The following is a 14,453-nucleotide window of genomic DNA, read 5'->3' as shown; positions in this document are numbered from 1 at the left end:
TCCCTGTGTGCACTCACTGGTGTCTCAGTCGTGTTGAGTCTCAGCAAATCCCTTGTCACACAGAGAGGGAAACAGCTCCTACCCAGTGTGAACCCGCTGGTGTCTCAGGGAGTCAGGATGAATCACTGAATCCCCTCTCACACCCTGACCATCTTATTGGCCTCTCCCCTGTGTGGGCTCACTGGGGTCTCAGGGAGTCAGGATGAATCACTGAATCCCTTCTCACACCCTGACCATCTGAATGGCCTCTCCCCTGTGTGGGCTCACTGGGGTCTCAGCAGGTGGTGCATTTGAGTGAATCTCTTCCCCACATTGGGAGCAAGTGAATGGTCATTCTCCAGAGTGAGCTCGCTGGTGTTTCAGCAGATCAGAGGACTGAGTGAATCCTTTCCCACACATGGAGCAGGTGAAGGATCTAAATCCATTGTGCCCGCTCTGGTGCCTCAGCAGATTGTAAGATCGAGTAAATCCCTTCCCATACGTGAGGCAGGTGAACAGCCTCTCCCAGTGTGACTGTGTCAGTGAGTGTCCCACTGGGAGGGGTAAGTAAATTTCTTCACATTTACACAGCTTCGCCCTGGTCCCGTTACATTGGTGTCTTCCCAGATCACATGACCGGTTAAATATTCGACCAGCTGCCGAACATGGGAATGATTTCTCTGAGCTAGGAATGCTGCTTTCCCCTTTTTATATTACTGATAAGGATCAGGACCTGCAGAATTGGACGACTCTGCAGTTGATGTGATGTTAAAGCTGAGTTTTCCATCTGTGAACGCTCTCTGTCTGTGAAACAAGTTTTTCCCTATCATTACTACAAATGCCAACACCAGCTCTCCCTTCAGCTCTCCTGAATGTCTAAATTTAGACGAATGCAAAGACCTCAGGAATGTGTTTTGCACTCATTTGTTTCTGAAAGTAAATTGGAGCCATTTTGAATAAATTTATACACTTTACCAGCAGAACTCATGCCTACTCTGTCATTTACGATTTGTAACCCATGGGAAATTTGTTACTATCTTCGATGACCGTTATAATGCTCTGCCCACTTCTTTGGAGCCAGGATAAGTCAATTCTAATAATTACCAATAGATTGTATCTGAACAGAATGTCCCCACAACAGTAGGCACTCTGACACTCAGTGCCCATCATTTAAGTTCTTTTTCTTAAACCCCTCATGTGTCTGGCAATCTGGCAATACAATTGGAGATATTTTATACAGTAACCTTTCAGTCTCAATTGCCAGTTCCAGTCCTTGAAGCAGCCAGTAACACGCCATAGTGACTTGAATTCTAACAGCAGCATTGCCTTGGCAGGAGAGATTGAGGAGAATGAAGCTGTCTTCTCTGGACTATCTAAACATGAAACACTTCAAATGAACAAAAATCTTAAAGAGATCAATATGGTAGACACAGCAAGGATGTGTGCCCTGGCTGGTGTGTCTGGAATGAAATAAGTACTAACTGTGATATCTTTACCCAGCATCACCTTTAGCTGCATAAATGTTTAAGATTTATTTGCTGCTCTAATTCCACTCTCTTGATCACTCCCCTTTGTAACTTCTGTAATGTTGGCAACCGTGCAAATTGATAACATTTGTTTCAATCCATCCCAAAACCTCTCTGTATCTGTGTCTCACTTTTGTTCACTGAGACCCTCATTCAATCTGACCTCTTTACAAACCCTGCCCTGATATTCCCTTAGAGGGCTCAGAATAAAATGTTCACAGAATTGTTAATGCAGAAAGGAGGCTGCTTAACTCATCAGCTCTCCAAAGGTAAGAGGGCTGAAAGGTAAAGAAGAGGGGTGTGTGGGGTTGGTGGGATGGGAACTCGGAAGGCAATAGGTAGATGTAGATGGGAGGTAATGGGGAGAGGGTGGGGTGGATAATTGGGAAGGAAGATGGACAGGTGGGACAGTTCAAGAGACCAGTGTCGAGTTGGAGGGTTGGATCTGAGAGAAGGTGGGGGGAGGGGAGATGGGCAAACCTTGATACCGTGTGGTTGAAGGGTCACAAGATGGAAGATAAGGTGTTATTCTTCCAGGCGTCGAGCGGCTGGGATTTGGCAATGGAGGCAGCCCAGAACCTGCATCTCCTTGGTGGAGTGGGAGAGGGCGTTGAAGTGGTCGGCCACAGGGTGGTGGAGTTGTTTGGTGCATGTGTTCCAGAAATGTTCTCTGAATCAAGGTGGCGTCCTGACTCCCCAATGTAGAGGAGACAACATCGAGAGCAAAGGATAAAATAGGTGAGGTGTCTGGACGTGCAGGGAAATCTCTGCTGGATGTGGGAGGATCCTTTGGTGCCATGATTGACATGAGGGGAAGGTGTGGGCATAGGTTTTACACCTCTTGAACTGGCTGTCAAAGGTGCTGGGAGTGGAGGGTGGATTGTCGCAGAGGAAATGGTCTTTGTGGAATGCTGAAATGGGTGGGAAGGGAAATATATCTCTGATGATGCGGTCTGATTGTAGGTGGTGGAACTGGCAGAGGATGATGTATTGTATCTGGGTGGAAGGTGAGGACTGGGGGGTTCTATCCTTGTTGTGGTTGGAGGTGTGGGGTACAAGAGTAGAGGTGCAGGAAGTGGAGGAGATGCACTGGAGGGCATTGTTGACCACATGGGAGGGGAAATTGTGAATGCTTGAAAGAGGAGGCAATTTGGTATGTTCTAGAGGGTTCTGCCAGCTTGCATCAAGTTTCACTGGAACACTGCAGTAAGCATGAGACAGAGATGTTGGCCAGGGAACAGTCTTATGTGTTAAAGAGCAGGCAACTGGAAGCTCAGGGTCTTTTTTGCAGCAGAACGTAGATCATCAGCCACCATTTCCACCACGTCCACTGAGATGCTGCCAGACACAGGTTCCTGTCCCCTCCATTAACAGCGATGCACCCTCCCAGCAAGATCATTCTCCACTCCTTTGTATTTCCAAATGTTTCTGTCTCTCTTTGCACTCCATCTCAACCTATTATTTACTCTTTATCCCCTATCTCCTGCAGTCCAAAGATATGCAGGTTCGGTAAATTGGCCAAGCTACATTTCCCGGAGTGTTCTGGGATGCATAGTTTAGGTGCATTAGTCAGGGGAAATGTAGAGTAATAGGGTCGTGCAATGGGTTTGGGTGGGATAATCATCGGAGGCTGGGTGTGAGCTTGTTTGGCTGATGGCCCTGTTTCCACATGGGAGCTGGGAAAATTTAGAATTCCTACAATCGGATCTAAGGAAGGGTCACAGGTACCAGAATGACCCTTGGTGTGTGAAGGAGGTGGAAACGGGAAACGGGAAGTGGCAGCGGAAACCGAATGAAATGTATCAGTTTAGACTGGGAGGGGTTTAATTACACTCTGTACAGGTCGCTAGTCCTGAATTAGAAACTCCTGCTCCCACGTTTGCAGCAAATGGGAAAATGTCTGCGAACCTCAGGCAATGATAGGACCTGGGTTATGGCCACCACCTTTATTGGGGGCAAGGTACAGCGAGGCGCATGGACATGTCCTAATCCTGGGTGGGGGCGGGGCGATTTGAAGAGGAGCATTTACACATCAGACACACACCAGGGAAATATTTGTCTTTAATCTTCATCTTGCACTGACTGTGAGCTTTGTCTTGTGAATTGTTTTTTATGAGATATTAATTGAGAATAATTGAGACCGGGATCTCAAAAGCATGTTTCTACAGTCAGCGGAGTCATCAAGATCTGAATATCATTGGCATTTAACTGTGGAACGAGAAAGGTTTGTCTGTTCTGTCTGTTGAAAAGTAGCTCATATTTTTAGGTAAAAACAATGTCCTGTGGCCCAACATTTCAACTCCCCTCCCACTCAGCAAGGACATGGAGGTCCTGGGCCTCCTTCACTGCCGCTCCCTCACCACCCGACGCCTCGAGGAAGAACGCCTCATCTTCCGCCTTTGAACACTTCAACCCCAGGGCATCAACGTAGACTTCACCAGTTTCCTCATTTCCCCTTCCCCCACCTCACCCCAGTTCCAAACTTCCAGCTCAGTATTGTCCCCATGACTTGTCCTACCTGCCTATCTTCCTTTCCACCTATCCATTCCACCCTCCTCTCTGACCCATCACCTTCATCATCACCCCACTCACCTATTGTACTCTTTCCTACGTTCTCCCCACCCCCACCCTCCTCTCATTTATCTCTCCACGCTGCAGGCACCCTGTCTCTATTCCCGATGAAGGGCTTTTGCCCGAAACGTCGATTTTACTGCTTCTCGGATGCTGCCTGAACTGCTGTGCTTTTCCAGAACCACCCTATTCCAGACTCTCATATTTTTGTAAAGCAAATAGCAGAAACATGTACAAATTCATGGTTGGATCACCCTTGGGGTATGTGCTCTGTTCTGGGCCTTGCAGCCCAGGAAGGAGATATTGGTCTGAGAGGGAACATAGATTTATCCAAACTACACCTCGCCTCTTTGCAGGAACTGTCATGTTTAGACCCAGTCAACCACTTCATGACTTTAACCTGTGATCTCCTTACTTTCAATTCCCTGTAAAATTCCCATTAAAATTTCTTATGGACTCAAATTCCAGTAACTTTTCAGGTGGAATTTTACAGATTCTGAACAATTATCTGTTCATCCAGAAATTGCTGAAGGCCATGTTGACGCTGAGTGCTGCTTGGCTCAATGAGAATGTTTTGGAGTTGGGTGAAAACAAAGGGAGATGAGACAGGGAGAAGGTGAAGCTGAAACTCAGTTTTAGTTCAAGCCATTCAGATTTTCGCATGGTCCCAATGGGAACAGCCAATTTGTAAGCGACACTGTGGAGTATTTGTTAACAGTTTTTAAAGTATAATATATCAGTTTAAGTAAAGATTGGGGCTATTGATTACAATGGACATGTTTGAAGTGAAGGAAGGTTGAAAGCTCTTTTAAATTCTCTTAATGGGAGTAACGAGCTGAATCTAGAGAGACATTGAGACAGGAACCCTCAGACCCGTGGCGGGCTCCTCTTGTACAATGTGGGAAATAAGGGAAGCTTCTAGTGTCCCTGACGGCTATGTGTGTAGGAAGTGTGTCCATCTGCGCTACTGGGAAACTGCTTTTCAGACCTGGAGCTGTGAGTGGACTCACTGTGGACCGTCTATGACACTGAGAATATTATGGACAGCACGTTTAGTGAGTTTGTCACACTGCAGGTGAGGGTTACACAGGCACAAAGGGAATGGGTGACCATCACATCAAGTTAAAGGCTCAGCAAGGGAATGCAGGAGTCCCCATTGATCATCCCCTTCTCAAACAGATACTGTATACCGGTTGGAATTCTGTTGGGGGTGAATGGGTGGGGTGGTCTCTTGGGGAAATCAGCAACAGCCAGGGTCATGACACCACAGATAGCTCTGCTGCACCGAACAGGAGGAAAGACAGTTGCAGGGCTATAGTGACATGGGATCAATGGTCAGAGTAAGGGCAGGTATTTCTGTGGCCACAGGCATGAATCAAGGATGGCATGTTCCCTCCCTGGTGCTAGGATCTGTAATAGCATGGAGTGGCTACAGTGAGTTCTGCAGCTGGAGGGTAAATAACCAATGGTTGTGGAACACACAGATACCAACAACATCGCGAAACAAAAGGATGAGGGCCTGAAATATGTATAAAGGAAAATCAGAGATATATTAAAATGAAAAGTAATAATGTCAGACTTACACCCAGTGCCATGTGCTAGTGAGAGCAGGAACAAGAGGATAGATCAGCTGAATGTGTGGCTGGAGAAATGGTGTACCAGAGAAGGGTTTAGATTTTCCAGGCACTGCGACCGTTTCTGGGCTAGGTGAGACTTGTACCAGCCTGATTGGTTACCCCTGGGCAGGGCTGGGAGAAATCTCTTGGTTGGGTGATTGCCAGTTCCATTGGTGAGATTGTAACTAGTCTGGCAGGGGATTGGGAGCTAAAGAGTGGCTTAGATGGGCCAGATTCAGGTCAGGGAACGGGAGATAGAGTATTCGTGATGCAGGCAACAGCTCAGAAAGACAAAGGAAAGGAGAATTAAACGAGGATTGAGTCCTCTTCATCCATCAGTCCTGCCATCCCAGGGGTGAGCGTCAACAAAATATGAAGCCTTTTAAATGTCTATGACTCTAAGTGCCTCAGCAAAATCTTGGAAATCTGAAATAAAAACAAAAAAAAATTGCTGGAGATCCTCAGCAGGCCTGGCAGTATCTGAAATGGTGACAGTTGCAGGAAACATTGCAGTTTTGAAGACGTTGTATAATGCCATCCCACAGTGTCCACTACTCCAGGCAAAATGTCCCCAGCCCCTCCTTATGGGTCACATGTTTCAATACTGGCAGCACCCTTGTAAATCTTTTCTGGACTTTTTCAGGTTTCCCAACATCTTTCCGATAGCAGGGATATTAGAATGTAAAGCAGTCTGGGCATTCCAAAAGTGGCTGAGCCTATAAACTCTACAACCGAACCATGATCTCCCAACTCCTATACTCAATGCACTGCCCAATAACAGCTAGCATACCACTGACTGTGTGGAGTTTGTACATTCTCCCCGTGTCTGCGTGTGTTTCCTCCGGGTGCTCCGGTTTCCTCCCACAGTCCAAAGATGTGCAGGTCAGGTAAATTGGCCATGCTAAATTGCCCGTAGTGTTAGGTTAGGGGTAGATGTAGGGGTATGGGTTGGTTGCGCTTCGGCGGGGCGGTGTGGACTTGTTGGGCCGATGGGCCTGTTTCCACACTGTAAGTAACCTAATCTAATCTAATCTAATCAAACACCACCTTCACCGACCTGTCTACATTCAGCCCCACTTTCAAGGCACTATCAAACCACTCTGCACAGTGTATTTGTTCGTCAACACTTCCCAGGAACTTGTTATTATGGCGCTGAGTCCTATCTTCCTGAAATCGGGGAGACTAGAATTGAATGTAGTATTCTAAAACTGGCCTCACCAATGCCCTGTACAGCCACAACGTGACCTCCTAACTCTTATACTCAGTGAGAGAATCCATACAGTGTGGAAGCAGCCCATTCAGCCCATGAGACCTTACCAACCATCGGAATACCATCCCACCTGAACCATGTGACCCAGCATTACCCACAGTTAATCCACCTAACCTGCACCTCTTTGGATTGTTTGAGGAAACCAGAGCGCCCAGAGGATGCCCATGCAAACACACAGAGGGAGAATGTGCAAACACAACACAGAGTGGAATCGAACTCAGGTCCCTTTATTAATGAGTGCACAGACCAATAAAGGTCAGCGTCCCAAATGCAGTCTTCTGCACCCAGTCTCCCTGAAACTTGACTTGCCAGGAGCTATGAAGTTCTGAGCTCTTCAGAGGAATTGAAAGTGAGGAGGAAACAACAGGAACAGGGTTGAGTTGTAGATCTATAAAATAACTCTCTGTTCCCCCCTCTCTGTTTCCCTCCCCCTCTGTTCCACTCCCCGTTCTCTGATTCTCCCCTGCCTCTGCCTGCCCTCCCCTGCCCCCATCTCTGTCCTCACCTGTGCGACACTCTCAATCCCCACATCGTCTCTTTCCCCCCACCCTCAGCCCACGCTCTCTGCCTACTCTCCCCTCCCTCTTCCCTAGTTCTGTATACCCCAGCCACAGGGAAAGGACCTTGTCTATTTGCCCTACCCATGACCGGCTGTTTTTATAAATCTCTATCAGGTCACCCCTCAGCCTCCGATGCTGCAGGGAAAACAGCCTATCCAACGCTGGCAACATCCTTGTAATTCTTTTCTGACCCCTTTCAAGTTTGAGAACATCCTTCCGATAAGAAGGAGACCAGAATTGCTGGAATATTTCAAAAGTTGCCTAATCAATGTCCTGTACAGCCACAATATGACATCCCGACACCTATACTACATTCTCTGACCAATAAAGGAAAGCATACCAACTGCCTTCTTCACTAACCTATCCATCTGTGACTCTACTTTCGAGGAACTATGAACCTGCACTCCAAGGTCTCTTTGTTTCGCAACACACCCCAGGAACTTACTATTAACTGCAAAAGTCCTGCTCAGGTTTGCTTTCCTAAAATGCAGCTTCTCACATTTTTGTAAACTGAACGCCTCAGCCCATTCGCCCATCTGATCCAGATCCCATTGTACCCTGAGATAATCTTTTTCACTGTCCACTGCACTGCCAATTTTGGTGTCATCTGCAAACATGCTAACAATCCCTCTTATGTTCACATTGATATAAATGGCAAACAGGAGTGGATTCAGCACCGATCTTTGTGACATTCCATTGGTCACAGGCCTCCAGCCTGAAAATCATCACTCCACCACCACACTCTGTCTTCGACCTTTGAACCAGTTCTATATTCAAATGGCTAGTTCTCCCAGTATTCCATGAGATCTAACCTTACGAACCAATCTCCCATGAGGAACCTTGTCGAATGCCTTACTGAAGTCCATGAAGATCATGTTCACCGCTCTGCCCTCATCAATCCGCTTTGTTACTTCTTCAGTAAACTCAGTCCAGTTCATGAGACATGATTTCCCACGCACAAGGCTTTTATTGATATCCAGGACTTAACTCTGTACATTGGGGTCTGTGTCGCCCAGTTATAGGAGTTAATATTCTGGATAACGTTCACGTACACCAGCTTTGTGTTTGTGACTGTGTATTGAGTCTTGTTAATAACACCAACACAGGTGAGTTCCTTTTGAAAGGCAGTCCCTATATCCCTACCCCCTCCCACCTGCTCTGTCTCCTCCATCCCCACCGTAGACAGTAAGTACGAGGAGCTCATGGAGTTTCCATGTGAGTGAGGTTGAGCAAATCTTCCTTTATTTCCACCAACCCACTATGAAATGGTGGTAGTGTCCTTTCCTCTGGACCAAGAGGATCGGGTTCAGAGTTTGGTAACAGCGGCTTTGAAGAGGCTGATTAGTAAACATGCCCAAGCCACCAGGCAATACTGTCTCCCACCTGTCCCTGCCTGAGTCTCCAAACAGAACCTCCCTGTAGTATCAATCCTGTCAGACTCTCCCATTGCTCAGTTTGTCCAGGATCCCCTCCTGCTGCTGCACTGCTCCTGTCCCTCACTGACCTGTCCATCCCCAAGTGTCCTCCACATTCATTCATTGTTTACAATCCCATTATTTCCCGTCCTCAAGCCCAGCCCCCTCCACTCTATTGGGCAGCAGCTGATCTCAATCCTCCAGGCTCCTGTGTGATCTAGAGCATGTTCCATTGGAAAGGAGATCAGTGCACGGGCGCAGTGCTGGCCAGTTGGTGGCGTATGTGCAGGGCAGGTCAGTGCCAGGGAGGGAGGCTGTGGATGTGTGGGATTAATCTGTCATTAGCAGCTCCCTTCCTTCTTTCTTCTGAGGACACGACCCAGGGGAATAGCCCTTTGCCTGGTGTCCTGACGAGTGGTCAAAGTATCAATGGGGGAGCATTTTACAGCAAGTTGTCAGAACTCTTATGAATAGTCAGGATTGTTATGGAAAATGACAAGGATGGGCCTCTAATTATAGTTCTAATTTGGTTAATTTTAGTTCAACCAGATATGATTTGGCCAGTGTGTGCAGAATGGCTCTCATCAGAGAATGGGGGTTCTGGGAGATGGGGGGAGGATTCACCAACACCCTGGAGGCTCCAAGTCAAACTCATTGATTTGGTTCTTCATCTGCAGACAGCAACTCGGAAACTGAATTCAAGGCGAGGAGAGAGATTGTGAGAACTGGGTGTGGAGGAAAGGAGGGACGAGATTGGTTTGGATTTCAGTTAACAAGAGAGAGAAATTGTGAGATTGAGATTTAAAGCTTTGGGGGAACAAGGAAACTACAATTTAATACTATCATTGTCTTATAGAGTTCCATCCTGTATTAAAAATGGTGACTTGTTTTTTTTCTGTTGTAGGGTACGGAAAGGGTGGATTTGCAGATGAGAAATTCAAATTGAACTTCATGTTCTGATCTGATATTTACTTGATCTGTGTCGATCTGAATATCATTGGCCTTTTCATCTGGAAGGAAAGGTGTACATTCTGTCCGTGGGCGAATATTTCAAATCTCAGTGTGACTGGAAAACGTACTGAGACACAGCCAAGTCCATGTTAATGTGCTTTGTGGCTTTGAAAGGAGGCTGGTTGTCAGGATTATCTCTGTGGCAACGGCAGTTCAAAAAGTCTAGTTCAATTCAGCACTTTGTGTTTAAACAACACACCCCTCCCCAACACCTCCGTGGCTCAGTCAAGTACTTGACAGGTGTTTCAGTTTCGTTGGGGTTGTCTGTCAGGATTCTCATGTGGAGGAGCGGGTCTTGGAATGGGGTGGACAAATTTAAAAATCACACGACACTAGGTTATCGTCCAACAGGTTTATTAGGAAGCACTAGCTTTCCAAGCACGATGTAATATTTAACTTTCAGGTGCATCTCTATGCTGACAGACTCTTCAGATAAGTACTTCAACAATTAAATAGGCCATATGTTCCCCATGCAATAGGTTTCCTCGAGCAGTGTAAACTGCTATTCTTGCCCTGGGGATAGCTAGCCATTTGTATACCCAGTCAAAATCCCATCAAGCTTTTTGTTGACCTTTGAAGTTTTTCTAATCTCCTAGTTTCTCCTTGGTCTTTGCCAATTTGTATGCCTTCTATTTCAATTTGATAGACTCCCTTATTTCCTTAGACACAAATGGCAGATTATTCCTTTTCCTACAGTCCTTCCTTTTCACTGATATATATAATTTTGCTGTGCACTTTGAAAAATTACTGCCTCATCCTGTTGTAGTCTACTTTGTTTAAGCACAGGATCTTGGGATTGGACTTAATCTTCCCGCTTTCCATCGGTGTTCTAAATTCAACCAGGCTTCTCACAAGTCTTTTATCAGATTACGAGGTGAGGCGATGTTTCCTGGGTGTTTTGGTTTTCATTGTCAGAGACCTTGGCTTTGTAATAAAGTATAGAATCGATATTCACAACAGAAAATTTTGAATGCCGTGAATGTACTACACAGTCTAAAACCATAAATCACTGTCTCCCCTCAGTTTAAAATTGCAAAATCATTATCTCCTACACACGTCCTCACTATCTAAGTTTGGAATGCTAATCCACCTGACTATCCTGCATTTTCCGAAAATCTCCTTTAGTGAAGATGGTGAGTTTTGGATTCAGTTTTGCAGTCATTACCGTAAGAAGATAAGCATTGGGCACAGGAGAGGCAATGCAGCCCTTCGAACCAGCTCCACCATTTAATACGGTAATGATTGAGCTCACCTCGGTCTCAGCTGGATTTTCCCGCCTGCTCTGTCTCACCCTTCAACTCATTGCAAATTCAACATCTGTATCTCTTCATTAAATTTGCGCATTGCCCTGGCATCCACCGCATTTTGAATAGGGGATTCCACAGATTCACAACACATTGAGACAAGTACATTCTTCCTCATGAGAATAGAATAGAGTCCCTATAGTGCAGAAACAGGGTATTCGTTCATCGATTCCACACCAACCCTATGATGAGCATCCCATTCAGACCCACTCTTTCCTGTAACCCTGCTTTTGCAATGGCTAATGGCTTAACCTGCAAATGTATGGCAATTTAGTATGGCCAATTCACCTATCCTGCACATCTTTGGACTGTGGGAGGAAACTGGAGCACCCAGAAGAAACCCACGCAGACATGGGGAGAGCGTGTAAACTCCACACATTCGCCTATGGCTGGAACCAAACCCAGGTCCCTGAAGCTCTGAGGCAGCAGTGCTATCCACTGAGCCACCTCTGCTACAAATCTACTTGGCCTCATTAACCTCCCCACCCCCAAATTGGTCGAATCTATGTTGCTTATGTCAGAAATCAGGTTATGGAAGCAGATGTCTGAGCAAAACCCAATGACAGCCCATATGTCCTGCGTGTCTGAATGGGGATTCTCTTCACAACAACATCCAGCCCACACTTTCCAGAGATAGGGCTCCAGTGGCTTCATGTCGACTACAACTCACACAATCCCTGAGACAGGGACTACACGTGTGAGGGGAAACCCGGCACTGCACATGTACACATTGTGGGCCGATTTTGGAGCATGTGCTTTGGGGTTAATAGCGGAAAGTATTTCACACTGTGATTGGCTGGAGGAGGAATGCATCTGCTTGTAGTATTGATCTGTTGGTGCGTTAAAGTGTCATCACACCCATGTGGGACCAAGTTCCATCCCCAACTCATTGTAATGCTTGGAATCGACCAAGGGGAAACACAGAAGGATCTGACCCATTCTCCCAGACTGAAGGTTCCTCTTCTGTCCAGGATCTGCCACCTCCCTTTCTGTTTCCTTTTGTTTCATTCTGCTGTTACATTATTGACTTGCAGCAACTGAAGGGAAAGGAAGTGAACCCAGAAAGGGTGCAGAGTCTAACCAGGGACGGGAAGTGGTGGCATGGATCTGTTTATCAGTTACTCCATGAGAATGGGGAGGGTGTACATTAGGGGTTAGCAGAGTCAGAATGTTGGGAGAGAGTAAGTGGGCTGGAGGGTTACAGCTTTGGGGGGAGAAATGGTAAAAAGATATTCCAGAGAAACTAGAATTGTCTGTTCTGAATTTCTAATCTGTACATATTCCTTTTATCCAGGGTGCTAGATGGTGAAGATTTGCAGACTGAAATCTCAAAATCACGTGCAGATAGTGATTAAGTTACACAACATTTGAAGAACCAAAGATGGAGAATCACTCGGCCAAAATCCTGCAACACTCCCCCTCACAGCATTGTCGGTCTATCTGCGCCAAATGGACTGTGAATGGTTCAAGATGACAGTTCACGACCATCTTCTCAAGGGTAACTAGAGATGGGGAATAAATGCTGGCTGAGCCAGTGATGCCCATATCCTGGAAATGGTTTCTATCTCTCGTTGCTGAAACCCAATTGATGTTCCTGCAGGATGATGAGGGGCGCTGAGTGCATTCTCCAGGAGGCAGCACCCTCACATTACCCCTGCCTACACCCACACAGTAACTTAGCAACGTCACTGGAACAAAAGGCAGTGAAGTCCAAGGAGGACTGAGATATAGTTCTTCGAGGTAAAGTCATCAAAGGGGATTGGAATACAACAGGAACAGGAAACTGAGCGGGATGGTCAGCTGTTTCCCATTGAATGGTGAAGCAGGATCGAAAGGCCAAATGGCCTTCTCCTGCTGCTATCTTCCAGGTATGTATATAGCCATGGAGCCTGGGTAGGAAGAAGTAGGCAGGGCAGGGATTCTCCAGGCGATAACACTTCCACAACAGTTTTCAGTGAGGGATGATTTGATGGATTTTATTTAACATTTATCTTTAAAGCAAGGTTTTTGAATTTGTTTTTTTAAAGCAAATGTACAAGTTTATTCCACAATAAATACATCGAAAAGAATCGAAACTATCTGCATATAACAGCTTTTAAAATTTCAAATTCACTTGAGAACAAAATCCTGTCTACTCCTGGACACCACCACTTTCCAGTTACTCAAACTCCAGTGAAGTATTCCCTCCCTGTCTGAGCCTTTGGTTTGATTTAACTGCTTTTCAGTCCTCGTTCTGTGAGCTGTGAAGCGTTCTTATTCCCCATTTCTCTTACCCAGAAATGTTATCTCACACAGCTGAGCAACCTTCCCAGCATCAACATCACTATTGCATTATTTTGCTTTTTGTTAACATATAATCACCAGCAGTAGCACACCAGTGTCATCAGTTGAATATTTAGAAATAAAGCCCATTATGGGCAAAGCAAACCATTACAAGTGACAGAGTGGGAACCGACTAAATCAAAGTCGAGTTGGAGGTGAGGGGGCAGCGGTGGAGATAAAGCACTGTATCCCCTGCTGTGCCCACCTCTATCTCAAGGAATCGAGAGCATTGATATACACCACATGCTCCTTCTCCAAGGACACCCTGCTGCGTCGCCTTTATCCTCAATCGTAGAATAGAATCCCTACAGTGCGGTAGGAGAGCATTGGCCCATCAGACTCCACCGATCATCCGAAGAACATCACGCCCACAGCACTCCATCCCTGTAACACTGCATTTCCCATGGCTGATCCACCTAGTCTGCACAATCCTGGACACTGTGGACAATTCAGCATGACTGATCCACCTAACCTGCACAACTTTGGACTGTGGGAGGAAACCAGAGCACCTGGAGGGGACCCACACTGTCCTGGGGAGAATGTGGGAACTCCACACAGTGTGTTGACCAAAACTGGACTCCAACCTTGTACCTGGTGCTGTGAAGCGATCATAATTTAAATAAAAACAGATGATCATTGCTCATTGTCACATTGCTGTTGTTGGAGACTTACTGCCCAGAGAAACACCCTGAAGTTCATAAAGCGGCAATGTAAGTTCAGTCACCTCCAGCCCAGTTAATGTGATTAACAACAACATCAATACTCCAACAGTGTCATCATGTACAAGGTCCAGTCCTGACTCTGATGAACAGTAACTCCAGAATCAGAGCCCTGCAGTGATGTGTGAACTTTATCCCACAGCAGGTGGATGACCACTTC

At 46.3% G+C, this 14,453-nt stretch overlaps 1 long non-coding RNA gene across 5 annotated transcripts in view; it reads left to right on the top strand.

Moving 5' to 3' along the window:
• LOC140483973 (uncharacterized) overlaps window positions 1-14,212 on the top strand; it is a 29,023-nt gene extending 14,811 nt beyond the window's left edge. For 3 of the 5 annotated variants that reach the window (XR_011962124.1, XR_011962121.1, XR_011962123.1), the window contains 2 exons: window positions 3,623-10,822; window positions 12,547-14,212. This is a non-coding gene — a long non-coding RNA (uncharacterized lncRNA). Of the gene's footprint in view, window positions 1-2,042; window positions 10,823-12,546 lie in introns of all 5 variants that reach the window. The other 2 variants (XR_011962125.1, XR_011962122.1) reach the window with 2 other exon arrangements.
• The last annotated feature ends 241 nt before the right edge of the window (window positions 14,213-14,453 follow it).

Source organism: Chiloscyllium punctatum, chromosome 12 (assembly GCF_047496795.1).
Source record: "Chiloscyllium punctatum isolate Juve2018m chromosome 12, sChiPun1.3, whole genome shotgun sequence".
Lineage (NCBI taxonomy): Eukaryota > Metazoa > Chordata > Chondrichthyes > Orectolobiformes > Hemiscylliidae > Chiloscyllium > Chiloscyllium punctatum.
Note: the sequence above shows the minus strand (reverse complement) of the source record. Positions and strands in the feature narration are given on the sequence as shown.